Below are 18,982 nucleotides of genomic sequence, written 5' to 3'. Positions count from 1 at the left end.
GTAGTGCCCGGATGGTGTCCCTGCTGTCAGTCAGAGCTTTGCATCAGCTTCCAAGCCCGACTGTAGTCTGTAGTCACTATGGATAAGGCCGGGTCCACATGGGCCTATTGGTAATAGGGCTGCATTGTATGTGTCTTCCCAAGCTCCAGCCTGCCTGCGGCCCTGATGACGTGACAGCACATTTTTTTGTAAAGTTTTAAAGAGTACACATAGTACAGGTAAGTTTATAAAGTCACACGTAAATTCTTGTCCCAGAATAGTTGCAGATTTCACTGCTGAATAGATAAATTGAGGCCATGCATACACATACCATGTTTCCCCCGAAAATAAAACACCCTCCTAAAAGATACCCCAACTACCCTACCCCCTAGCCTAAAGTAAGGCATCCCCCCAAAAATAAGGCACCCCTAACCTAAACTAGGGCACACCAAAAAGTAAGGCCTCCCATTGCCACCCAAGACTCACCTATTCCCTTCATGGACCTCCAAAGCCGGGGCCACTGGCATACTGGCCCATGGCCCCCACGTCCCAACGCGCGCTTGACGCACGTCCCACCACATGTCTAACCCATGTTTCGCCAATACGCCCCTCTGCTGATGTGCTCTTGGTCCCAGGGTTAGTATTGCAGGGGGGGGGGGGGGGGCGGGGAATAAGACATCCTCTGAAAATAAGACATAGTGCCTGTTTTTGAGGGGGGGGGGGGGAAATATAAGCCACTTCTTATTTTTGGGGAAACACGGTAGTATTTCCGTCAATCTTTTGAATACTGTTTTTTTTTCCAACCAAAATTCAGAGTGGAGCTGACAGGGCAAAATTTTAATGGACAGATTGGTACAGCTTCTATCGTGTAGACCCACTCCTGGTTTCAGCTGAAAAAAGACTGATGTAAGTACTATGTGTGAAGAAAACTAGTTTTGCATTTGCAGCTTTTTGGTCTGTATTTTGTTTTTAAGCAATAAACATCTTGAAATTTTAAGTTTACGTCCCAGAATAGAAGCACTTTATTCATTTATTATTATTATTATTATTATTATTCAGTAACATTTACAGGGGAACTATGTGCAGGCTAGATGAATCTAACCTGGTGATAGTTCCCTATTGCACACAGGGAGCTTAGAATGTAGTTATGTCTCTTACCTTCATCCTCAGCACTCTTCCCTTGATGTTTTAATGCTCGTCCGGTAAGGTTTTTTAGTAACTCTTCCCGCCCCAGAGCTCCAATCTGCCCCTGGCTCACCAGCCTCTTCAAATGAATATCAGCTAAGCGGGCCGGCCGGGGACGGGTGAATTGGATCTCTGGGGGCGGGGCAGTGCTCCAAACCTCCTTACTGGATAGAGCACTACATTAAACCTGCATGGGAACGGCGCCAAGGATGAAGGTAAGAGATGTCCTCAGTGCCCCTTGTACAATAGGGAGCTATCAGCAGGTTAGATTCGTAAAACAAAGACCATATTGTGGATGTTTTCATGAGATGTAAAAAAATAGCTGTTTGGTTGTTTTTTGTCTCTTTTTCCTTTTAAAACAGGGTCAAAAACTGTGTGTGCACACAGCCCAAGTGTTACACACACTGCAGATTCTGACCTTCCTGTTGTAGTCAGTGGTTCCATTCCCCCATGAATCTCTTCCCTACACTAATATTGACACGCTGTTGCTTTCTCAGCACCGCAGGTCAATTTCTGCATAGATTTTTTGTTTCATTAATAACTTATCCACTTCACTGCAGCTGTGCATTATCTGCATGGATAACTGCAGTTTACTGGCAGCCTGAGGAGGCGGCATGGCGTACTCATAACAGTACCCCCATACAGGACTGTCCTATAAGGTCTTTACTAAATGCTGCATGCACTCTGCAGTTTGCTTTTTTTGTTATATCCCTTCCTGTCACACATGGTGGGTTATCACATATTGTCCTGGTGACAGAATAGCTCCCACCATTATACATCATTGATAAATGAATATATACAGTGTGACCCCCTCCTCCGGGCCACAGACAGCATGTTATACATACACTGACGACGCGTCATCTCTCCTAAACAGGTACATCCTACAAGGTGAACTTATATGTAAAACATGTAAAGGAGCGCTGCTGGTAATTTATCAAAGCTCCATAATGTAGACGGCACAATAACACTGTGACCTTGCCACAATCCCAATGTCACCATTTGCAGCTGAATGGAAGAAGATTCCTGAGCCTTTTACTGGAGGACAACACTGCCCCCTTGTGTTAATTACAGTGTACTGTGGATTATTCTGCTATCCTATGTATACCCTGTACTGACCAGAACTGAATATACTAAGTAAGTACATAGTCCTGCTGTCACACCTGCCCTATAATGATTGGAGTCATTATTATTATTATTACTATGGCTTAGCACCAGGGTTGTGGAGTCGGTAAGCCGCAGCTCCGACTCCAACTCCGACTCCTGAATTTTATCAGGACCGACTCCCGACTCTGACTCCTGCTCCTTGATAAATGGCCAGGGGAGTTATCTATCACACTGGCTCAGCAGCTTCTTCCTAATGTCCTACATGATCCTGGGGCGACTTCTGAGAGAATAAAGATATAGAGCAGCTTCTCCTGTGTAAGCAGTGGATGCAGCCAGTCTCCAGCCTCCATGTCCTGAACAACTCACAACGAGACTAGATGGAGCAGGAGGTCTTTTCCTGCTGACAGTCTTCTATGTTTCTAACTAAATATTCACCATACACACAGAAACACTGCTAACACTGCCAGATACCTGTGATATAGAGGTCAGCCATAGTGATATACAGGGGGTCACACACAGTGATATAGAGAGGGGTCACACATAGTGATATACAGAGGGGTCACACATAGTGATATAGAGAGGGGTCACACATAGTGGTATAGAGAGGGGTCACACATAGTGATATAGAGAGGGGTCACACATAGTGATATAGAGAGGGGTCACACATAGTGATGTAGAGGGGTCACACATAGTGATATAGAGGGGTCACACATAGTGATATAGAGAGGGGTCACACATAGTGATATAGAGAGGTCACACATAGTGATATAGAGAGGGGTCACACATAGTGATATAGAGAGGGGTCACACATAGTGATATAGAGAGGGGTCACACATAGTGATAGAGGGGTCACACATAGTGATATAGAGGGATCACACATAGTGATATAGAGGGGTCACACATAGTGATATAGAGAGGGGTCACACATAGTGATATAGAGGGGTCACACATAGTGATATAGAGAGGGGTCACACATAGTGGTATAGAGGGATCACACATAGTGATATAGAGGGGTCACACATAGTGATATAGAGAGGGGTCACACATAGTGATATAGAGAGGGGTCACACATAGTGATATAGAGAGGGGTCACACATAGTGATGTAGAGGGGTCACACATAGTGATATAGAGGGGTCACACATAGTGATATAGAGAGGGGTCACACATAGTGATATAGAGGGGTCACACATAGTGATATAGAGAGGGGTCACACATAGTGATATAGAGGGGTCATACAGTGATATAGAGGGGTCACACATAGTGATATAGAGAGGGGGTCACACATAGTGATATAGAGGGGTCACACATAGTGATACAGAGGTCATAGTAATACAGAGGGGTCACACATAGCGATATAGAGGGGTCACACATAGTGATATAGAGAGGGGTCACACATAGTGATATAGAGAGGTCGAACATAGTGATATAGAGGGGTCACACATAGTGATATAGAGAGGGGGTCACACATAGTGATATAGAGGGGTCACACATAGTGATATAGAGGGGTCACACAGTGATAGAGAGGGGTCGCACATAGTGATATAGAGGGGCCACTGTGGGCGTGGGAGCACGCCATACCACACACAGCCATAGCAGACACACACACACAGCCTGCTGCAGCCATAGCATACACACACAGCCTGCTGCAGCCATAGCACGCACACACACAGCCTGCTGCAGCCATAGCATACACACACAGCCTGCTGCAGCCATAGCACACACACACAGCCTGCTGCAGCCATAGCACACACACAGCCTGCTGCAACCATAGCACACACACACAGCCTGCTGCAACCATAGCACACACACACACAGCCTGCTGCAGCCATAGCATACACACACACACAGCCTGCTGCAGCCATAGCACACACACAGCCTGCTGCAGCCATAGCACACACACACAGCCTGCTGCAGCCATAGCATACACACACAGCCTGCTGCAACCATAGCACACTCACACAGCCTGCTGCAGCCATAGCATACACACACACACAGCCTGCTGCAGCCATAGCACACACACACAGCCTGCTGCAGCCATAGCACACACACAGCCTGCTGCAGCCATAGCATACACACACACACAGCCTGCTGCAGCCATAGCACACACACAGCCTGCTGCAACCATAGCACACACACACAGCCTGCTGCAGCCATAGCATACACACACACACACAGCCTGCTGCAGCCATAGCACACACACACACAGCCTGCTGCAGCCATAGCACACACACACACACAGCCTGCTGCAGCCATAGCATACACACACAGCCTGCTGCAACCATAGCACACTCACACAGCCTGCTGCAGCCAGTGGTGCCTTGGATTAGGAGCATAATTCGTTCCGGGTCGGCGCTTGTAATCCAAATGCACTCTTAAACCAAAGCATTCAGAAACAGCAGAATATATGATATTATAAGTTACTGTACAGTAATGGAGAGGATGGGAAACACAAGGGCGGACAGAGAATGCAGGGAGCATGAAGCAATGAGCAGGGCAGATGTGGGCACATACATGCAGCACTCTCTGTCCAGGGAGAGAGAGGTTACAGCTATGGAGAGATTACCCCCCACAGTCCTGTCCCCTGATGTAAGCCCCAGCCTGAAGAGGATCTGCTATGATTTGGAAGGTAAGGGAGACTTCTTGGGTCAGAGTACAGTGCTGTAGACCCCGCTATGCAGACCATGCCCCTCCTCCACTCCCCCTCCCACCCAGTACAGGGAGCTCTTACACCAAAGCAATGCTCTTACACCAAGTTACTCTTAAACCAAGGTACCACTGTATTCATATTACACTGCTGCTCATATACAATCATCCAGCATCCAGGAAGTGAACAGCACAGATCTCCCCCCACACAATGGACTCTTCCAGCTCATAAATAAACTGCCACATAGTGACCGACAACTTTTCCCCGACCACCCTTATCTAATAGGGCCATAAGTGCTATTAGAATGTTGCTCATAATATATATTGATGAGCAAGACTTATAAAATTCATATCAAAACTCAATTTTAAATTGTACTGAGATTTTTTTTAGTCAGCCAAAACTAGTTCCGACTCCGACTGATGAATTTCCGCTATAATTTTGCGTATTTTGCACCTTGCTTGCCGTGGGGATGAGCTACATGGCCTTCATTTGTATGTACTCTGCAACTAATTCTCAATGCAAATACACCTTTGTTGGTTTATACCATTCTATAGATGCACCAAATTTTTATACAGGTGCCATGTTCGAAAATGTTTTATAGTACAAAGTCAGGATGATCCAGCAGAATCAGACGTCCCAGACCAGTGTCTTAATGATTGGACAAAGCACCATGAAAGCCCTTTGCTACTGTGCAGCTTGTGGCACCTATCAGCCACGGTTGCAGCAGTAGCTTTAGTAAGGAAAAAAAGTTCTTTTATTCTGCTGCACGAGGCAGAATGAACTAACAGGCCTTTCTGCCTGTCAATCATGTCCAAACTGCGCGCCAACAGAGAGCTGTGACTAGTCACTGGTGGCTTCCTGCCCAGGTGACTAGTTGCCCCCCCCTCCCAGCCTTGCGTGGCAGGAAAAAAAGTACTTTTTCTCCTTGTTAAGCTACTACTGCTTTAGCCGCATCTGGTCCAGTAAACTTAGCTTATACGACATGTCTATAAGTCAGGCCTGCTTGGGGGCAAGTTTAGATGTGTATAAATCTGGTACAGGAGGAGGCCGCTGTTGTTGAATGTTTTTTTTTTTTTTTTTTTTCAAAAAGACCAAAAATCAATAAAAAATGTCTCTATTGAAAAATCACTCCATAATCCATAGAAGTAAGGGGTCCCTGGCCATGTGAAGCATTAGAATGCATGTATATGTAGGGAATCATATACATATACAAGCACAAAAGGATGTAAAGCTAAAACATTCCCGGTGTTGTGTGTGTGTGTGTGTGTGTGTATGTATATATATATATATATATATATATATATATACAGTAGTACCTTGGATTACGAGCATAATTCGTTCCGGGAACGCGATTGTAATCCAAATCCATTCTTATACCAAAGCAAATTTTCCCATAAGAAATCACATGATATGCAGACAATTGGTTCCACACCCCAAATATAATGATTTATTATTCTGAATAACATGTAAAACAGATTAAACAAACACTTATAAACAGCAGAATCTGTGATATTATAAGTTACTGTGCAGTATAGCAGCATGTGGAGTATAATGTATAGTAACTGTATAACCCTGATAACACAGCAGCTGGATATGTGATATATAAGTTACTGTACAGTATAGCAATCAGCATGTGGTGTATAATGTATAGTAACTGTATAACCCTGATAACACTGCAGCAGCTGGATATGTGATATTATAAGTTACTGTACAGTATAGCAGCATGTGGTATATAATGTATAGTAACTGTATAACCCTGATAACACAGCAGCTGGATATGTGATATATAAGTTACTGTACAATATAGCAATCAGCATGTGGTATATAATGTATAGTAACTGTATAACCCTGATAACACTGCAGCAGCTGGATATGTGATATATAAGTTACTGTACAGTATAGCAGCATGTGGAGTATAATGTATAGTAACTGTATAACCCTGATAACACAGCAGCTGGATATGTGATATATAAGTTACTGTACAGTATAACAGCATGTGGTGTATAATGTATAGTAACTGTATAACCCTGATAACACAGCAGCTGGATATGTGATATATAAGTTACTGTACAGTATAGTATAGCAGCATGTGGTGTATAATGTATAGTAACAGCTGTCTGTGGATGGATACCTTGCTGAGGTGGTTTCCTTGACTGGAGAACGCCTTTGGCCTGGTTGTTCCTTCCCGGAGGGAAGGTCTGGCTAGTTCACTGACGTCGAGACATGTGATGGTGTCTCTGCAGTGTTCTTTTGCATATTCGACTTCCCAGGGGGCAATGTTCTAGAATACACTGACGTTGAGACACATGATGGTGTCTCTGCTGTGTTATGGTTGATCTCCCTGAGGTCAACCAGCGTCCTTTTGCATGCACTTACTAGTCATTGCTCCCACCAGCCAGAAACCTACTCCACACTGATGAGGGGCAAAAACCCCGAAACAGCTGTCTGTGGATGGATATCTTGCTGAGGTGGTTTCCTTGACTGGAGAACGCCTTTGGCTTGGTTGTTCCTTCCCGGAGGGAAGGTCTGGCTAGTTCACTGACGTCGAGACATGTGATGGTGTCTCTGCAGTGTTCTTTTGCATATCTGTACAGTATAGCAGCATGTGGAGTATAATGTATAGTAACTGTATAACCCTGATAACACAGCAGCTGGATATGTGATATATAAGTTACTGTACAGTATAGCAGCATGTGGTGTATAATGTATAGTAACTGTATAACCCTGATAACACAGCAGCTGGATATGTGATATATAAGTTACTGTACAGTATAGCAGCATGTGGGGTATAATGTATAGTAACTGTATAACCCTGATAACACAGCAGCTGGATATGTGATATATAAGTTACTGTACAGTATAGCAATCAGCATGTGGTATATAATGTATAGTAACTGTATAACCCTGATAACACAGCAGCTGGATATGTGATATATAAGTTACTGTACAGTATAGCAGCATGTGGTGTATAATGTATAGTAACTGCATAACCCTGATAACACAACAGCAGCTGGATATGTGATATATAAGTTACTGTACAGTATAGCAATCAGCATGTGGTGTATAATGTATAGTAACTGTATAATCCTGATAACACAGCTGCAACTTGTAGATACAGGATGGAGGTGCAGATCCCCATAATGCAGTAGCGTAGTACAACAGGCTAGAATAGAGAAGCAGGGCTGCTGTCAGATGTCTGTGTGGTCACATGACAGCAATGAGAAAGGGGCGTGTGTATAACATGGACCAATCAGGAAGTGAGAATCACATAGGTGGCAGCAGAGAGCACTGTGTCAGACTGGAAAGAATACACCACTTCCTGCAGGACATACAGCATCTGATAAGTACTGTAAGACTGGAGATTTTTAAATAGAAGTAAATTAACAAATCTATATAACTTTTTGACACCAGCTCATCTGAAAACAAGTTTTTTTCTTTAAAGGCAACCTGTCATTGGAAAGTGCCTTTTTGTTGTTATGAAGTTTTCAAGTTAAACATATTTTTAAAGCGTTCAGAACCGTCCTGTTCTGTACAGATCACTTTCCGGCAGTGTCCTCCTTGTAATCACAGGCAGGATTACAGCACAGTATATAGATAAGACACCATTCACACTAGCCGAAGCTCCGAGTTCGACCTCCCTGTAGGTCATAGGGCAGGTCTAGTATACTGAGCCATTCTAGGATTTGGTTCAGGGAAGAAAAAGAGTGCTGCACCTCACACCTATGGCTGATACTAGTACCTCTCGGCTGCATAAAAAGCATCAGAATTCTGTATGTGAATTGATCAAGCCATACTGCCCCATGTACCGCGTGCAGGTATCTGATATACATGGGTCCCTACACTAAGTCCACACTGTGCCGGTCAGTGACCACCACCCCCGCAGGCGTGCACAGTCAGGGAAGGGAGGCCGTGGAATGGCCTTGCAACCCCCCATGCCACAGGACTAGACCCAAAAATGCCACACCAAAACCCAGCCAGCAACGCCGGCGGAGGAAGCTGCCCCCAAACAGCACAAGTCTGGATAAGGTATTGTACTCACCATAGCTATCACAGAAAGAATGGGACAGACATCCCTGAACCGTATTTTGTTTCTCTCTTTTCTCAGTGTTTTGCACTCCTCCTGGTGAGACCGCAATTAGCAGGAGACACCTTAATCCCTCCTGTCTGTGCCATTCTATCTTTGATAGCTATGGTGAGTGCAATACCTTATCCAGACCTGTGCTGTTTGGGGGCGACCACCTCCGCCGGTGGTGCTGGCTGGGTTTTGGTGTGGCATTTTTGGGTCTGGTCCTGTGGCATGGGGGTTGCAGGGCCGTTCCATGGCCTCCCTTCCCTGACTGTGCACGCCTGCGGGGGTGGTGGTCGCTGACTGGCACAGTGTGGACTTAGTGTAGGGACCCATGTGTATCAGATACCTGCACGCGGTACATGGGGCAGTGTGGCTTGATCAATTCACATACAGAATTCTGATGTTTTTTATGCAGCCGAGAGGTACTAGTATCAGCCATAGGTGTGAGGTGCAGCACTCTGTTTCTTCCGTGAACCGCATTCTAGGATTTGGGCTAGACCACTCTGTCCATGGGGCTGACAGTAAAGAATATCTCTTAAGGATGCTAAAAACACAACAGACAAGATGGCCACCCCCATGATAATGTCCAAAACAAATAAGGTTGGGTTCACACTGCGTTTTTGCAATCCATTTTTTGCAAAAAAAAAAGGATGAAAAAAACCAGATGCATTTGTGTGCATCCGTTTTAATCCGTTTTTCAATTGACTTCCATTGTAAAAAAAAAAAACACAGATCAAAACGGATCTGTTTTTTTTACCAGACACAAAAGTAGGGTCAGCTACCTTATTGTGTACGTTAAAAAAAACAAAAACGTTTTGATTCGTTTTTTTTATAATGAAAGTGAATAGAAAACAGATCAAAACGGATGCAAGCAAATGCATCCATTTTTTCATATGTTTTTTTTTGCAAAAAACGTAGTGTGAACCCAGCCTAAGTAAAAAAAAGAACAAGATTCCGTATCTGGCTCTGATGAGTGGAATATCTAGACCATATTAAATTGGTGTCTGATATATAAATTGCACTTCTTCAGAAAGAGGTTCTGCAGCTGTGGGGACCTGTATAGTACAGAATGCAGTAGATGACCTACTCATCGGATCTGTCACATCAGAGGTTACAATTCATGCCGTTCCCTTTAGTCTAAATCCATCAAAACCCAGAAGACAACTCACACATACAAAAGACTAGACACCAAATAAATAATGCACCATAATGTGAGGGAAACCGCACCAAATAGTAGTATCACCAAGGCCCTGAGAATAAAAGGGTTACTCTAAGATGAAAGGTTACATCCCTTCCATAGAACAGAGGATATCTGACATAGGGGTCCGACCACTCCATTTACTATAGCGGTAATATGTGAGCTGTATATGTCAGTGTTGGGGTGCCACTATATGGTGGTATTATGTAAGCTGTATATGTCAGTGTTGGGGTGGCACTATATGGTGGTATTATGTAAGCTGTATATGTCAGTGTTGGGGTGGCACTATATGGTGGTATTATGTAAGCTGTATATGTCAGTGCCACTATATGGTGGTATTATGTAAGCTGTATATGTCAGTGTTGGCGTGGCACTATATGGAGGTATTATGTGAACTATATATGTCAGTGCTGGCATGGCACTGTAGTGTGTTATTTTTTGAGCTGTATATGTCAGGATGGCACTATATAGGTATTATGTGAACTATATATGTCAGTGTTGGGGTGGCACTATATGGGGGTATTATGTGAGCTGTATATGTCAGGGTTGGGATGGCACTGTGGTGGTATGTGAGCTGTATATGTCAGTGTTGGGATGGCACTATATGGCAGTATTATGTGAGCTGTTTATGTCAGAATTGGGATGGCACTGTATGTTGGTAACATGTGAGCTGCATGTCAGTGTTGGCATGGCACTGACGTAGCATTATGTGAGTTGTATATGGCAGCATTATGTAGACTGAAATTAGAGGGAAAATGGTGTAGACTATCAAGCAATGGCCGTGCCTGTTGTTCAAAGCCACATGTTACATAACAGTAATGGTGAAGCCTGAATAGGCACAGCTTGATCCATGGCCGCCCTTCTGCTCTATCTAGAATAGAGGCGGCTGTGATGCTGTAGCTGGCGCTCAGTGGCTCCTGTACTCCCTGTATTCCCTCCACATTACAGCCAGTGGCGGCTTCTATACAGTTATGTACTACAGCTCCATCTCCTTCCTCTGTCACACCTGTGCAGCCCCTCATCTTCCGGACAGGCGAAGCTCCACATTATATCACAGATCTGCCAAAGTATCAGACTTCCTAGATCACTGTTTGCCATATTAAATGGTTTCCCTTGGAGCTTGATAAGGCCTGACATAAATTGCAGTATACAAGGGGTTAAACAGGAGCAGGGAGATGTGTATGCCGCAGCACCAGGTCAGCAAAAGGGGGACAACCCCCCCCCCCCCGTGGCCATTTCATTTGCATTGTTACCATATGCAGACGGATGAAATAAAACCATCTAATTCCCAATCTAGCTGGAACTAACCATCACTCCCATCATCCGGCTCCCTTCCTGGAGGGAACGCCATGAGTCATCCAGCCCATTATTACGGGTCGTGCGTCTGCAGGAGGGATCTGGAGTGTGATATTAGGTATATGTCCAGGCACAAGGTACTGGTAAGCTGGTGCTGCGGTATAAAGCATGAATGAGAGACTGGATATAGACAACAGATAGCAGTCCAGGATCAATGACCACAGCAACGCCTCACCCCTGGGCACCAACTTCTGTACAGGTATGGTGGATGAGTTCAGGTGAATACGGAGCAGGAGCAGGGTAACGATGGGTGCTCCCCATTGTAGGCCACACGTCACCTGATCAGGGTCATGTAAAGCCGACAATGATGCATCGAATGGGCAGCAGAAAAGATGTAACCACATGAGCGTCTGACAGCTGATCGGATCAGGATTTTTCCTGAAGGGTGTTCGTTTGGGAAAATAGGTCAGGATTTTTTACATCCTGTCCTTTTTTCCTCCGGAAACCCAGCACGGATGCCCCCATAGAAGCCTATGGGACCGCCCGAACTCTGGACACTTTCCTGATGCATATCAGGAATGTGTCCGGAATTCAGATGACGGGCTGGGGAACGGTGACAGGCAAGGCGGGTGACTGCAAGGAGCGACCCCAATACCTGAGAGAGACAGCACAGCAGTCCTCCGTCCATCTCTTTAAAAAAAAACCTCCACCTGGACCGGAGAGAGCAGCCTGATCTGTCACCCGCAGACGTCATCAGTGCCCGGCCGCCAGACTCCTTCTTCCCCCCATTTCTCCCCCCTTCTCACCTTGACAGCACAGGATCATTTCCCAAACCCCCACCCCCCGGACCATAGAACAACCTTTGCTGGACCTCTTCCTGCAGCCCGACTCCTGCTGGACCTCAGCCTGGATCTCAGACCGCCGTCTTCCCTCAACCCCCATTTCCCCCTGTACCTTAGCCTGCCTGACCCTCACCCTCCCCCCCGCTGACAGTTCATGGTGGGAGTTGTAGTTTTGCAACCTGTGGCCATCCAAGTGTTGAACTACTACTCCCATCATGACCTGCTGAGTCATGGCACAGTGGCACGGTACACTAAGCAGTGGCGGTCTTTGGCACCAAGCACCCCAAGCGATCGCTTGGGGCCCCCAACATCCAGGGGGGCCCCCACGCCCCACTCTTGTGCTCAAGACCGCTGGACAGGACACAAGGGGTATATACTATTGGGGGCAGCACACAAGGAGTATATATTACTGGCGGCAGCGCACAAGGGGTTTATACTACTGGGGGCAACACACAGCGGTCTATTGTTTTGGAACGCGTGTCGAGGGGGGGGGGGCAGACATAACTTCGCTTGGGGCCCCAGAAATGCCAAGACCGCCCCTGACACTAAGAGGACACAGTGGCATGGTACATGAGGGGGAGACAATGGCAGAGTACACTAGGGGCTATGTGGGTACTTGGGTTGTATGTTGGCATACTAGACCATATTGAAAACACAAGGCATTTCCTGATGGTTTCCTGAAGGTAAAAACAGATTACTGTCAGGAAATCCTGATGCTTTCCTGATGTCTTTTGAGGCCTCCTGATTTGGATTTCCTGAAAGTAAAAACTGACGGACGTGTGAATGGGGCCTAAAAGTCAACATCTGGAGTTTATTCATGTGGTATTAGGGCTGGGCTTAAAGGGGTATTCCAATCTCAACTAATATAGTTGTACTTGTAAAACTGATCAGGTTACGAATTTTTGCAGATACAATCATTTATCAAACTTGTCTCCTCCTGATATGCTGCTCTTTCCCTTACATTGTTTCATTCATATATATATATCATACAGATATATAGCTATATTATAGATGTATGGAGATAAAGGGGCAGATTTATCAATGTGTTCCCCAGGTGTACGACACGAAAAAGGGGCAGATAATAAAAGCTAGCTGTGATAGCAATGAGCCTGTCAGGCCGTCACTCTGTCCGTGCTGCTCCTGTTGCTTTGCTGTATTACTGTCCTGTTGCACTTAGGACTATTCTCACATCCCGTATATTACGGAGCCTATGTACGGTGAAGCCCTGTAATGGAGTGTTTCCCCACCTGGCATGATGTATCAGTATAATGCTTGGAGCGGGGCAACACTCCATTACAGGGCTTCCTCATCTGTAGCCTCTGTGATACACAGAGGATGTGGGAATAAGCCATTACTGTTGATATCGTCTTGAAATAAAACTTTGCCAAATTGCTCAATAGAAGAGTTGTCAGTATCCCTTACCTGATATTCTACAAGTATAACTATATTAGCAGAGATGGGACTATCCCTTTAAAGGGGTTGTCCAGTATCCCGCCTTAGTTGTTGCTTAGCATGTCCTGTAGGTTCAGGATAGCACAGATTGAAGACCAGCGGAGGATGGGAGGCATTGGCACAGCAGCTGCAGGCAGAGGAGGAGGGGGTGAGTGTAGGATGTTACTTATATAATATGCCGAACAACCCCTATTAAAGGAGAATTCTGGCGAAATTTTTTATTAAAGTATTGTATTGCCCCCCAAAAGTTATACAAATCACCAATATACACTTATTACGGGAACTGCTTATAAAGTGCTTTTTTCCCTGCACTTACTACTGCATCAAGGCTTCACTTCCTGGATAACGTGGTGATGTCACTTCCTGGATAACATGGTGATGTCACTTCCTGGATAACATGGTGATGTCACTTCCTGGATAACATGGTGATGTCACTTCCTGGATAAAATGGTGACGTTACTTTCTGGATAAAATGGTGATGTCACTTCCTGGATAACATGGTGATGTCACTTACTGGATAAAAAATGGTGATGTCACTTCCTGGATAAAAATGGTGATGTCACTTACTGGATAAAAAAAATGGTGATGTCACTTCCTGGATAAAAAAAAAAAAAATGGTGATGTCACTTCCTGGATAACATGGTGATGTCACTTCCTGGATAACATGGTGATGTCACTTCCTGGATAACATGGTGATGTCACTTCCTGGATAACATGGTGATGTCCCGACTCTGTGCGGGCTGTGGCTGCTGGAGAGGATGATGGCAGGGGGATGCTCAGTGTCCCTCCAGTGCCCTGTGGCCCTCAGTGTCCCTCCAGTGCCCTGTGTCCCCCTGCCATCATCCTCTCCAGCAGCCATCGCCCGCACACCTCTGGGAGTCGGGACATCACCATGTTATCCAGGAAGTGACATCACCATGTTATCGAGGAAGTGACATCACCATGTTATCCAGGAAGTGACATCACCATGTTATCCAGGAAGTGACATCACCATGTTATCCAGGAAGTGAAGCCTTAATGCAGTAGTAAGTGCAGGGAAAAAGCACTTTATTGGTGCCTTCACACCTACCGGATCCGCAGCAGATTTCCCGATGCGAATTCGCAATGAAATCAGCTGCGGATCCAGTGTCATTCAACCCTATGACAATACATACTCGCAGTGGGATTGACATCCCGCTGCGTGCATGTAAAGTATCCCCCTTGGCACCGGAGCGTAACTTACACTGACAGAGGGGCCCATCCTCCCGCCCGCACAGCCGGCTGTTAGATGGTGCAGGCTCCCCTTCAGTGTGATCAGCGCTGTGCTGCTGCTGCCGGGCACGGCTCTCTCCTCACGGCTCTGAACACTGCACACACTGCTTGCTTCGGGGGGTACGCAACACACGGCTTGCTTCGGGGGTTACGTTGCACACATCGCTTTCTTCGGGGGGGGGGGGTACGCTGCACACACCGCTTGCTTCGGGGGGTACGCTGCACACATCATTTGCTTCGGGGGGTACGCTGCACACACCTCTTGCTTCGGGGGGTACGCTGCACACACTGCTTGCTTCGGGGAGTACGCTGCACACACTGCTTGCTTCGGGGAGTACGCTGCACACATCGCTTGCTTCGGGGGGTACGCTGCACACACCGCTTGCTTCGGGGGGTACGCTGCACACACCTCTTGCTTCGGGGAGTACGCTGCACACACTGCTTGCTTCGGGGAGTACGCTGCACACATCGCTTGCTTCGGGGGGTACGCTGCACACACCGCTTGCTTCGGGGGGTACGCTGCACACACCGCTTGCTTCGGGGGGGGGGGTACGCTGCACACACCGCTTGCTTCAGGGGGTACGCGCACACACCGAGGTTCTGCTGAGGTTCAGGTTCGTATGAACCAGAATGATCGGCATTCGATTCCCGCTGTCTGGCCGCTCCGTGCAGCGGATGGATACAGCGGGAGGACCGCCTGGAAAACTGGGATACAGCCTATGGTTATGGCTGTATCCCAGTTTTCCAGGCAGTCCTTCCGCTGTATCCACCCTCTCCACGGAGCGGGCAGACAGCGGGAATCATTTCCTCACAGCCGTGAGGAGAGAGCTGTGCCCGGCAGCACAGCACTGCGCACACTGGAGGGGAGCCTGCACCATCTAACAACGGTCTGTGCGGGCGGGATGATGACGGCCTCTGTCAGTGTAAGTTACGCTCCGGCCGCCGAGGGGGTTAGTTTACATACTGTCAATCCCACTGCCAGTATGTAGTGTCGTAGGGTTGAATGACACTGGATCCGGAGGTGTGAAGGCACCCTATAAGCATTTCCCATAATAAGTGTATATTGGGGATTTGTATATCTTTTAGGGGGTAATACAATACTTTACCAAAAATTTTTGCTGGACTTATAAGTCAGCAGTATAAGGTGGAGAGAGACACCGCACTGATACCAATGTGTGGCCTCCATCATACATAGACTCTATTACAGGATCCTGCCCTGTGGTATCACTCCGAGGGTCTGTGGTAATCCCTGCAGAAGGACACAAACCCCTCCTGACACCACCCAAATGGAGACTACAGAAGGCCTCCCCCAGGTGTCGCTGGTGCATACAGCAGGGCATGATGGGAGTTGGGTTATTGCTGCGGGGGGCGAGCCGTAGGCCGGAGAACACTGCCCTACTAGATGCCATTCTGAAACCTAGTTGAGAATTAGTTTTTCCAGAATTTCCAGGGACAAATGTTCCCGCCATGGCGGTTTGGTGACGACGGGGCGGACGGACATTATCCATATAGGCGGCACATGGGGCTATGATGCTCTGAACTCCTCCGTATATAAATCCTCCCATCTCACGTGACTAGATGTGACCAGGGGACCATTCCCTACTCAGGGGTCACCTCAGCTTTACTATAAGACCCTTCTGAGTGAAGCCAGTCTTGACCCCTCAATCTTTGGTTCCCCCAGGTCAGCCCCCATCCCTATGCACCCTCTCATCTCCTACTGGGGACAACACCTGGCGCCATCCTTACAGATTACATTGGTTTTGACGATTTTATTCCATCATTTCGTCACATTCAACAGAAAAAAATATAAATTTTGAATCAAACTACACTTCCCATAATTCCCTTACTACCGCTCTGACGCTAGGCGCATGCGTAACTCCGCCTACAACCTTCGCCGGGCGCCATGTTGGGACTGGCACTATTTTTTTTTTGCTTAGTCAGGTGAGCTCGCCTTGGTAAGCGCGGCGCCGCCGGTTCTTCTCTTCTCCCGTTTCCTGTTCTCCTTGCCGCCCTAAGGTCCTATCCGTCCCGTTAGTCCGGTCTACCTGTTGTTTCTAGTCTCCGGACCGCGGTTGATTCGCCACTCCCAAGATGGAAGCCGGAATTACCCGCCCTCTGGAGCCGCCATCAGAGTGTATTTCCGCTTCCGGTCAGCCTCGCTGTGGTCCCTGCGGCTGGCGGCCGTGTGTCTCCGCCATATTGTCTGTGTGATCCCGGCGGGAGCGGCGGCCGCGGGGAGCGGGAACAGCAGGTGCGGGGCGAGGGCAGGGCCCGGGCTGGAGGCAGGGAGGGGGCGCCGGGGCAACAAGCAGAGAGAGCCCGCCGAGGGGCGTTACCTAGACGCCCGCCATCTCCGGGTGTGAAGAGAAGAAGGAGGAGGGGGGGCGGGGTATCCTTTCCGGGGAGATCCAGGGTAACGTGAGGTGGCCCGGGCCTGAGGCAGCCGGGAGCCGGGGTCCGTGAGGCCCGCTGGGTGTGGATGGGTGGGGGGGATGTGTCATACAATGTATAGTGGTGGGGGAGGGGCGGGCACGGTTACCGTCTATGCTGCACTATTGTCTCTTCTAGGACGGAGTGTTATATATTACAGCCCAGGCCCATTACCGGCAACATTCTGGATCCTGATTGGTCGGTGGTGGTCTCCTCAGTCACGTGACTCCTTATAAGCTTTATCATAAAGTAACATGTTGTGTTATAGATCTCCCTGGAAATGGAGACCTCTCTAACCTTTGGCTCTCCCCTGGGTGAGAAACTACAACTCCCAGCATGACCTGATGTCCCTACAATTCTTAGCATGGCTGTCAGGCCATGCTGGGAGTTGTAGTTTTTCATCCACCAAAGGGCGACTCCTTGGGACTAGCATACTGTGTAATGCCACTATTACTACAGGCAGTCAGGGCATGCTGGGAGTTGTAGTTTTGAGACCACTGGAGGATGACGCACTGGGGACCATGACACTGTAGTATAGCTCTTACTACAGGCAGTCAGGGCATGCTGGGAGTTGTAGTTTTGCAATAGCTGGAGAGCCACATGTTGAGGAACCGTGTGGTAGAAATGATTCTGTAATGAGATTATACCTCCGGATCAGTCACAGGTTCTAGTAACACGACGGACCCATAAAACTCATTCCAGTCCGACCAGTACAATTTGTGTCTGGTGTGATGGGGATCCGGCCACACAGGTTGTGTTCCATTCGGGTGGTGGGGAGATCATGGGACAGGATTGAAGCGAGCCTTAGGTGCCAGTTCTGTTGTATTGCGGCTGCACCCTCATGTGGTTGTCACCTCTGGACTGTGCAGCAGCACTGTCACCCTATGGTCATAGAGGAGATGGTGTCATAATTCTGTAGAAGCCCTTCAATGTCATGGCCATGTAACTACTACAGACAGGCTGATCATTACAGTAGCTGAATGTTACCATTTCTGCAGGATCAGCTGATCATCTTGTGCAGGGATCCCTGGTCTGTGCTGCTGCATGCTGGGTATTGTAGTCTGTGTCGGAGGAGAGAAGGATCGGGCATGTCAGATTGTGCTGCCCTAGGTGGTGTATAGCAGTGGCTTTCTCCTTCAGGTCACATGCGTGCTCATCTGAGCTGAGTGTGCGTGTGTATATGGTGAAGGGCAGGGTCGGCTCTGTGATCTATGGCAGCCTTAGCCCTGCAGAAGCCATTGGCGGCCACGGTCATGTGATGTTACTATGGACGCCGGGGCCTAGTCAGTGTTAGTGGCCGCATTGTGCAGTATTTCAAGTCTTAAGTAAATATTTGGTTGTGGAGGGACTTAACCCTGAAAACTCCTGTAATCCTCATTCATTTATTCTAATACAGGCTTCAAAGCACCAGATGTGACGTCTTTCCCAAGATAATTGTTTAAATGGATTTTCATTGGTTAAGAGCGACTGTATTGTTAGTCTGTGACAGGAAAATCCTCCTTGCTTCTTTTTTCCCACCTTAGAGGTTTAT

The 18,982-nt window shown here is 47.4% G+C and overlaps 1 protein-coding gene across 4 annotated transcripts in view; it reads left to right on the top strand.

Moving 5' to 3' along the window:
- The first annotated feature begins 811 nt into the window (after positions 1-811).
- Positions 812-18,982, top strand: part of CSNK2A1 (casein kinase 2 alpha 1) — a 34,012-nt gene continuing 15,841 nt past the window's right edge. For 3 of the 4 annotated variants that reach the window (XM_069951523.1, XM_069951524.1, XM_069951521.1), the window contains exon 1: positions 17,164-17,272. The gene's annotated coding sequence lies outside the window, so the exon portion shown is untranslated. Of the gene's footprint in view, positions 886-17,163; positions 17,273-18,982 lie in introns of those variants that run through there. The other variant, XM_069951522.1, reaches the window with a different exon arrangement.

The sequence above is a fragment of the Dendropsophus ebraccatus genome, chromosome 14 (assembly GCF_027789765.1).
Source record: "Dendropsophus ebraccatus isolate aDenEbr1 chromosome 14, aDenEbr1.pat, whole genome shotgun sequence".
Classification (NCBI taxonomy): domain Eukaryota; kingdom Metazoa; phylum Chordata; class Amphibia; order Anura; family Hylidae; genus Dendropsophus; species Dendropsophus ebraccatus.
Note: the sequence above shows the minus strand (reverse complement) of the source record. Positions and strands in the feature narration are given on the sequence as shown.